This window comes from Rhinopithecus bieti, unplaced genomic scaffold, assembly GCF_001698545.2.
Source record: "Rhinopithecus bieti isolate Rb0 unplaced genomic scaffold, ASM169854v2 scaffold_2654, whole genome shotgun sequence".
Taxonomy (NCBI): Eukaryota; Metazoa; Chordata; class Mammalia; order Primates; family Cercopithecidae; genus Rhinopithecus; species Rhinopithecus bieti.
Window position 1 is genome coordinate 1,695,599 of NW_016804048.1, and position 7,168 is coordinate 1,702,766.

The following is a 7,168-nucleotide window of genomic DNA, read 5'->3' on the forward strand; positions in this document are numbered from 1 at the left end:
ATGATGGAGTGAAAGCACAACATGTGATGTGTAGTGACTGCTCAATAAATGCTAGCTTCCTCCTGCCCTTTTCGGGTTTTGTTTTGTTTTGTTGTTTTTGAGACAGGGACTTGCTCTGCCATCCAAGCTGGAGGGCAGTCGTGCCATCATGGCTCACTGCAGCCTCAAACTCCTGGACTCAAGGACCCTCCTACCTCAGACTCCTAAATAGCTGGGACCACAGGTGCATGCCACCATATCCAACTAATTGGGTTTTTTGTTTTGTTTTGTTTTTGTTTTGTTTTGTTTTGTTTTGTAGAGACGGAGGCCTCACTATGTTGCTCAAGCTAGTTTTGAACTCCTGGCCTCAAGCAATCCTCCCACCTTGGCCTCCCAAAGTCCTCTTGCCCTTTAAAAAAAGAGAGGCGGAGCACAGTGGCTCACACCTATCATCCCAGTACTTCGGGAGGCCAAGGAGGTGGATCACTCAAGCCCAGGAGTTCAAGACCAGCCTGGACAACATGGCAAAACCCCATCTCTACTGAAAATACAAAAATTAGCCAGGCGTGCATGGGCGTGGTGGCACATGCCTGTAGTCCCAGCTGCTACTCGGGAGGCTGAGCCCAGGAGGTCAAGGCTGCAGGGAACCATGATTACACCACTGCTCTCCAGCCTGGGTGACAGAGTGAGACTCTGTCTCAAATTAATTAAGTAATTAAAACAAATCTGAAATAATGGGATTCTGAAGTCTTAGAGATGGATGAAATCTTAAACGAATTCCCTCAGCAATAGCCCAGAAAATGGCTTCCCTGCTCACTCTCCTTCACCACATTCCGAGATGAATGCCTCAGTGCCTCTGAGGGGCTGACAGCTGGAAGGCAGCGCTGAAGAAAAGCTGTGGAGGAGATGGGATTATTCAGCATAAAGGACACAAAGGTGACTAGTGGTCTGTGAAGCAGACACACTGATCGTGTCCAACGAGGACTAAACGCAAGTAAACCTGACAATGAGGCACCACCTTCTTGGGGAAGGGACTTACAAATGCATGAAGTCACCAGGCTTCTGAGGGAATGCCATCGAGTTTCCCTCCTGGAGAAGATCCCAAAACATGCTGAGGAGTACCATACATCAGGTTAGATATAGGTAGGGTGATTGTATGCAGGTTTCGGGGGCACATTCTACTTACTCTTCTTGTCCTGGCATAGTTTCTAATAGTCCCCCTTTCACTCTCAAAATATCCTGGTGTGGATGATAAATTATATGCCACTTGAACTGTGAACAAAAGCAGGACTCCAAACAGCTCCTTCCAGGCCTGAATGTCAGCAACTCTGCTGGAATTTCTGAATCCCCAGGGACTTCAAAAGATAGCATGTCAGTTTATCCCCTTGAAATCACCAAATCAAATCAAAAATGACAATAGGCTAAAATTAAAGTCCCAGCCAACCACCCCAAGTCAAGTTTCGGGACTGTGCCTGCTGAATTGCGACACCTAGTGGCAAGAGCGCACGCTGCTGGAGCGGGGTTCTGCGAACACTTCACATTCGGCCATAGGTTTCCAGTGATTTGCAAAACAGCTAACAGCCAATATGTACCAAGTGTTTATGTGCCAGGCACAGTTCTAAGTACTTTACATGTTCCAACACATTGATCCTCACAACACCATGAGGTAGGTAGTAGCATCATCATCCTGACACTTTAACAGATGAGGAAACTGAGGCTGAGACAAGTTAGGTAATTTCTCCCAGGCCACTTCACCAGTAAATGACTAAGCTAGGATATAACCCCAGATTGTCTGGTTGGAGGGCCTGCACAGTTAACTACTGCTCCATCCAGACACACCTGTCTGAATGGAGGATTCAGGATTCAGACAGGTGTGTCTGGCTCTGTATGCACAAAGTTACTTCGGAGGAATCTTCACCTGAAGAGACATCCACCACCCCTCTGACATGGAGATGATGTGAGGGTACAATGAGAGGTAGAATGTATGAAAAGTTCCACTCTCGGCCGGGCGTAGTGGCTCACGCCTGTAATCCCAGCACTTTGGGAGGCTGAGGTGGGTGAATCACCTGAAGTCAGGAGTTCGAGACCAGCCTGGCGAAACCCCGTCTCTACTAAAAATACAAAAATCAGCCAGGCCTCAGTCAGGCCTGTAATCCCAGCTACTAGGGAGGCTGAGACAGGAGAATCGCTTGAACCCAGGAGGCGGAGGTTGCAGTGAGCCAAGATCGTGCCACTGCACTCCAGCCTGGGCAACAGGACGAGACTTCATCTAAAAAAAAAGAGTTCCACTCTCATGTCTACCAGTACAGAATAGTAGTTTCCACATCTATAAAAATTGCCTGGGCCTGGCGTGGTGGCTCACGCCTGTAAATCCCAGCACTTTGGGAGGCTGAGGCGGGTGGTTCATCTGAGGTCAGGAGCTCGAGATCAGCCTGGCCAACGTGGTGAAACCCTGTCTCTACTAAAAATACAAAAATTAACCAGGCGTGGTGGCGGGCACCTGTAATCCCAGCTACTCGGGAGGCTGAGGCAGGAGAATCACTTGAACCCGGGAAACGGAGGTTGCAGTGAGCCGAGATCACGCCACTGCACTCCAGCCTGGGAAACGAGTGAAACTCCGTCTCAAAAAAAAAAAAAAAAAAATCACCTGGGCACAGTGGCTCACACCTGTAATCTCAGCACTTTTATGAGGCCCAGGTGGGCGGATCACCTGAGGTCAAGAGTTTGAGACCGGTCTGGCAAACATGGTGAAACCTTGTCTCTACTAAAAATACAAAAAACTTAGCCAGGCATAGTGGTGAACACCTGTAATCCCAGCTACTCAGAGGCTGAGGCAGGAGACTTACTTGAACCTGGGAGGCAAAAGTTGTAGTGAGCAGAGATCGCGCCACTGCACTCCAGCCTGGCAACAGAGCGAGACTCCGTCTCAAAAAAAAAAAAAAAAAAAAAAAAAAGCCTCCCCAGGCGACTGCGGAAGATGGAAGATGGCGGAGGTGCAGGTCCTGGTGCTCAATGGTTGAGGCCATCTCCTGGGCCGCCTGGCGGCCATCGTGGCTAAGCAGGTACTGCTGGGCCGGAAGGTGGTAGTCCTACGCTGTGAGGGCATCAACATTTCTGGCAGTTTCTACAGAAACATGTTGCATGTTGAAGCACCTGGCTTTCCTCCACAAGCGGAGAACACAAACCTTGCCCAAGGCCCCTACCCCTTCCGGGTCCCCAAGGCATCTTCTGGTGGGCGGTGAGAGGCATGCTGCTCCACAAGACCAAGCGAGGCCAGGCCGCCCTGGACCGCCTCAAGGTGTGTGATGGCATCCCACTGCCCTGCGACAAGAAAAGCCAGATGGTGGTTCCTGCTGCCCTGAAGGTCGTACGTCTGAAACCTACAAGAAAGTTTGCCTATCTGGGGTGCCTGGCTCATGAGGTTGGCTGGAAGTGCCAGGCAGTGACAGCCACCCTGGAGGAGAAGAGGAAGGAGAAGGCCAAGGTCCACTACTGGAAGAAGAAACAGCTCATGAGGGGAGGAAAACAGGCCGAGAAGAACGTAGAGAAGAAAACTGACAAATACGCAGAGGTCCTCAAGGCCCACAGACTCTCGGTCTGAGCCCAACAAAGACTGTTCATTCCTCATGCTTGGCCTGGCCTGCCCTTCCTCCATCGTCATCCTGGAATGTGCAGGACCCAGGGGCAGCAGCAGTCCGGGTGCCACAGGCAGCCTGGGACATAGGAAGCTGGGAGCAAGGAAAGGGTCTTAGTCACTGCCTTCCGAGGTTACTTGAAAGCACTCGGAGAATTGTGCAGGCGTAATGTATCTATGACCAATAGAAAGAGCAACCAGTTACTATTAGCAAAAGGGAGCCGGAAGACTGATTGGAGGGGCCCTGCCTTGTGAGTGGAGCGTCTGTTTAACTTTCCACCTGGTCATATAACTCTGCAGCTGTTAGACTGTGCAAGCACCTGGGGACAGCATGAGCTTGCTGTTGTGCAAAGGGGATTTATAGAAGCATAGACTGGGAAGATGTGCCACCAAGGGGTTACAGGCGCTGTCTGTGCTCCTCACCTGTATTTTGTAATCAGAATCAAATAAACTACTTTTAAAGAAAAAAAAAAAATCAGGACATTGCCTGGGCTCAGTGGCTCACACCTGTAATCCCAGCACTTTGGGAGGCCCAGGCGGGAGATCATTTGAGCTCAGGAGTTTAAGCCCAGCCTGAGCAACATAGTGAGCCCTTGTTTCCACTTTTTGTACTTTTTTTTAAGAAAAAGAGAAAAAAAGTAATAATTTTTTTAAAAAAACAGGGCAAGAAACTAGACAAGGAGAAAACTTATGAACCATCAGTGAAATGCACACTGGAGCTGCTATTTTAAAGAAGCACATGCCAGAGTGATTAAACAGTTCCTTCCCTACCTCACCTCCTTGACCACATTTACTTGTGTAATTTGTAGGGTGGTTACTCGTCACTGACACCTACCAGGTACCAAGAGGATCTCAAACCCTAGAGCTCCCACAGTTGTCAAGGTGAGGCAGGGAAAAGTGACCAAAGACTGTTCTTCCGCTTCTATTCCAAATGCCCTCTTCTCAAGGGTGCACATCATTCCAAGGACCCCTCCTTTCTTCACCTTGTTTCTCCTCCAAGGCTCAAAATGAGGCAGGCGGCAGGACTGAGAGGACCACAGGGGTCTTGTGTAAGTCTTTGTTCTATAGGGCTGCCATGTGATTGTTGAGACATATTTATTCTTTTTTTAAAAAAAGTATGTGTTGTTTATCTGAAATTCAAATTGAACTATTCTGTGTTTTTAACTGCTAAATCTGGCAACTCTACTTTGTTACTGATTGTTGCTCAGACAATTGGAAAACACAGATTAGAAGAGGCCAGCAAACTTTGTCTGTAAAGAGCCAGATAGTAAACATTTTCAGTTTTGTAGGGTATACAGTCTCTGTCCCAACTGCTCAGCTCTGCCATTGAAGCAGGACAGCAGTCATAAAAAATACATAAAGAAATGAGCATAGGCCGGGCGCGGTGGCTCAAGCCTGTAATCCCAGCACTTTGGGAGGCCGAGACGGGCGGATCACGAGGTCAGGAGATCGAGACCATCCTGGCTAACACGGTGAAACCCCATCTCTACTAAAAAATACAAAAAACTAGCCGGGCGAGGTGGCGGGCGCCTGTAGTCCCAGCTACTTGGGAGGCTGAGGCAGGAGAATGGCGTAAACCCGGGAGGTGGAGCTTGCAGTGAGCCGAGATCCGGCCACTGCACTCCAGCCTGGGCCACAGAGCCAGACTCCGTCTCAAAAAAAAAAGAAAAAAAAAAAGAAATGAGCATGATGGTGTTCCAATAAAACTTTATTTATTTATTTTTTTATTTTTTTATTTTTTATTTTTTTTGAGGCGGAGTCTCGCTCTGTCGCCCGGACTGGAGTGCAGTGGCCAGATCTCAGCTCACTGCAAGCTCCGCCTCCCAGGTTCACGCCATTCTCCTGCTTCAGCCTCCCGAGTAGCTGGGACTACAGGCGCCCGCCACCTCGCCCGGCTAGTTTTGTATTTTAGTAGAGACGGGGTTTCACCGTGTTAGCCAGGATGATCTCGATCTCCTGACCTCGTGATCCACCCGTCTCGGCCTCCCAAAGTGCTGGGATTACAGGCTTGAGCCACCGTGCCCGGCCAAAACTTTATTTATAAAAACAGGCATAGGACCAGACCAGGCTGTGTGTTTTTCAAATTGGGGCCTTCAGACTCCTGGCTATCCTCAGATGTCTTGTGGGGGTGAGAGTGGGCTGGATCCAAGTTCCCAAGTGTAAAAAACAGAAAGATTGATCAAAAGCATTGAGCGTAATAAGTGCCGGTAATTCTGTGGGTGGGTGTGTGCATGTGTGTGTGTGTGTGTGTGACCTGAGATGGGTCACTGCCTACAGGAAGCATGCACTTCTGGAGTAGGAGGGTGTCTGGAGCCACCTAGGTTTTACAAGGTCGTGGGCTGAAGAAGAGCAGATTCTATGTCTGAGATTGCTGGTGGTCAGCATGTACTCTGTAAAGACAGAAATGCACAGACAACACTGTGAAATCAGACAGCAAATACAGAGGCCAGGAAAAGCAGAATGCCCCTGCAAAAGGTCTTCAGGTATAGCTAAAGCTGTTGGCGTTCATCCACCTGATGTACAGTGTTCAGAAACACATGGGAAGTATCTACAAATGCCTGTGTGCGTGTGCATGCGCACATGTGCTCACACGTGGACATGTACCCCATCGATCTGAACAGGTCGGCAACAACTGAGGAATTTGCATGGTTGGTTGGAATCAATAAATGTAACAGTAATAGCCATATCAGCTACATTTGTATCAACTTTCTTACTGATCTTAGAATATTCCTATGTGTTTATCGAGGGCAATTCCATGGTTTAAAATCACTTTAAATGCTGCCCTACAGACCAAAACCACCTGTAAAAGGTCTGACCTATTAAAAGCATTGACTTTCCACCGCACAGAAAATGTTAATATGTCTGCAGCCGAAGTTATAGGGATCACAGTGCAAGCTAAAAACAAAGAATTAGATAAGCCTCAGCCGATGGCAGGCCAGGTAAAAAATGTGAGCATGTATATGTATCCTAAAATAAGTAAGTCATCAGTGAAGTGTTTTAAATAAGAGACTGACATGATTAGATTTGCATTTTGGGACTATCACTCTGGCCATAGGGTAGAGAACAAATGAGAGCGGCAGGAGTCAGAAAGGATAAAGGATACTTTAGCAGTGATCTCGGCACAAGAGGAAGTCAGCTTGGTCTAGGTTGGTGGTGATGAAAAAGGAGTAATATGGATAGACTTCAGAGAGAGTTAAAAGGTGAAATTTACATCAGCAATGAACATAAGGAATAAGGGAAGAGAAGGTGTAAAGAAAGACACATTGGCCAGATGCAGCGGTTCATATCTGTAATCCTAGCACTTTGGGAGCCCGAAATGGGAGGATGGCTTGAGGACAAGAGTTTGCAACCAGCCTAGGCAACATAACGAGACCCCCATCTCTACAAAAAATACAAAAATTAGCCAGTCGTGGTGTGCACCTGTGGTCCCAGCTACTTGGGAGATGGAGGTGGGAGGATCACTGGAGCACAGGAGTTCAAGGCTGTAGTGAGCTGTGATCATGCCACTGCACTCCAGCCTTTGCAGCAGAGCAAAACCGTGTTAAAAAAAGAAAA

General features: G+C 48.2%; 1 pseudogene; it reads left to right on the forward strand.

The window, feature by feature from the left end:
- Positions 1-2,963: 2,963 nt before the first annotated feature.
- On the forward strand, positions 2,964-3,580 carry LOC108522284 (60S ribosomal protein L13a pseudogene; annotated as a pseudogene).
- The last annotated feature ends 3,588 nt before the right edge of the window (positions 3,581-7,168 follow it).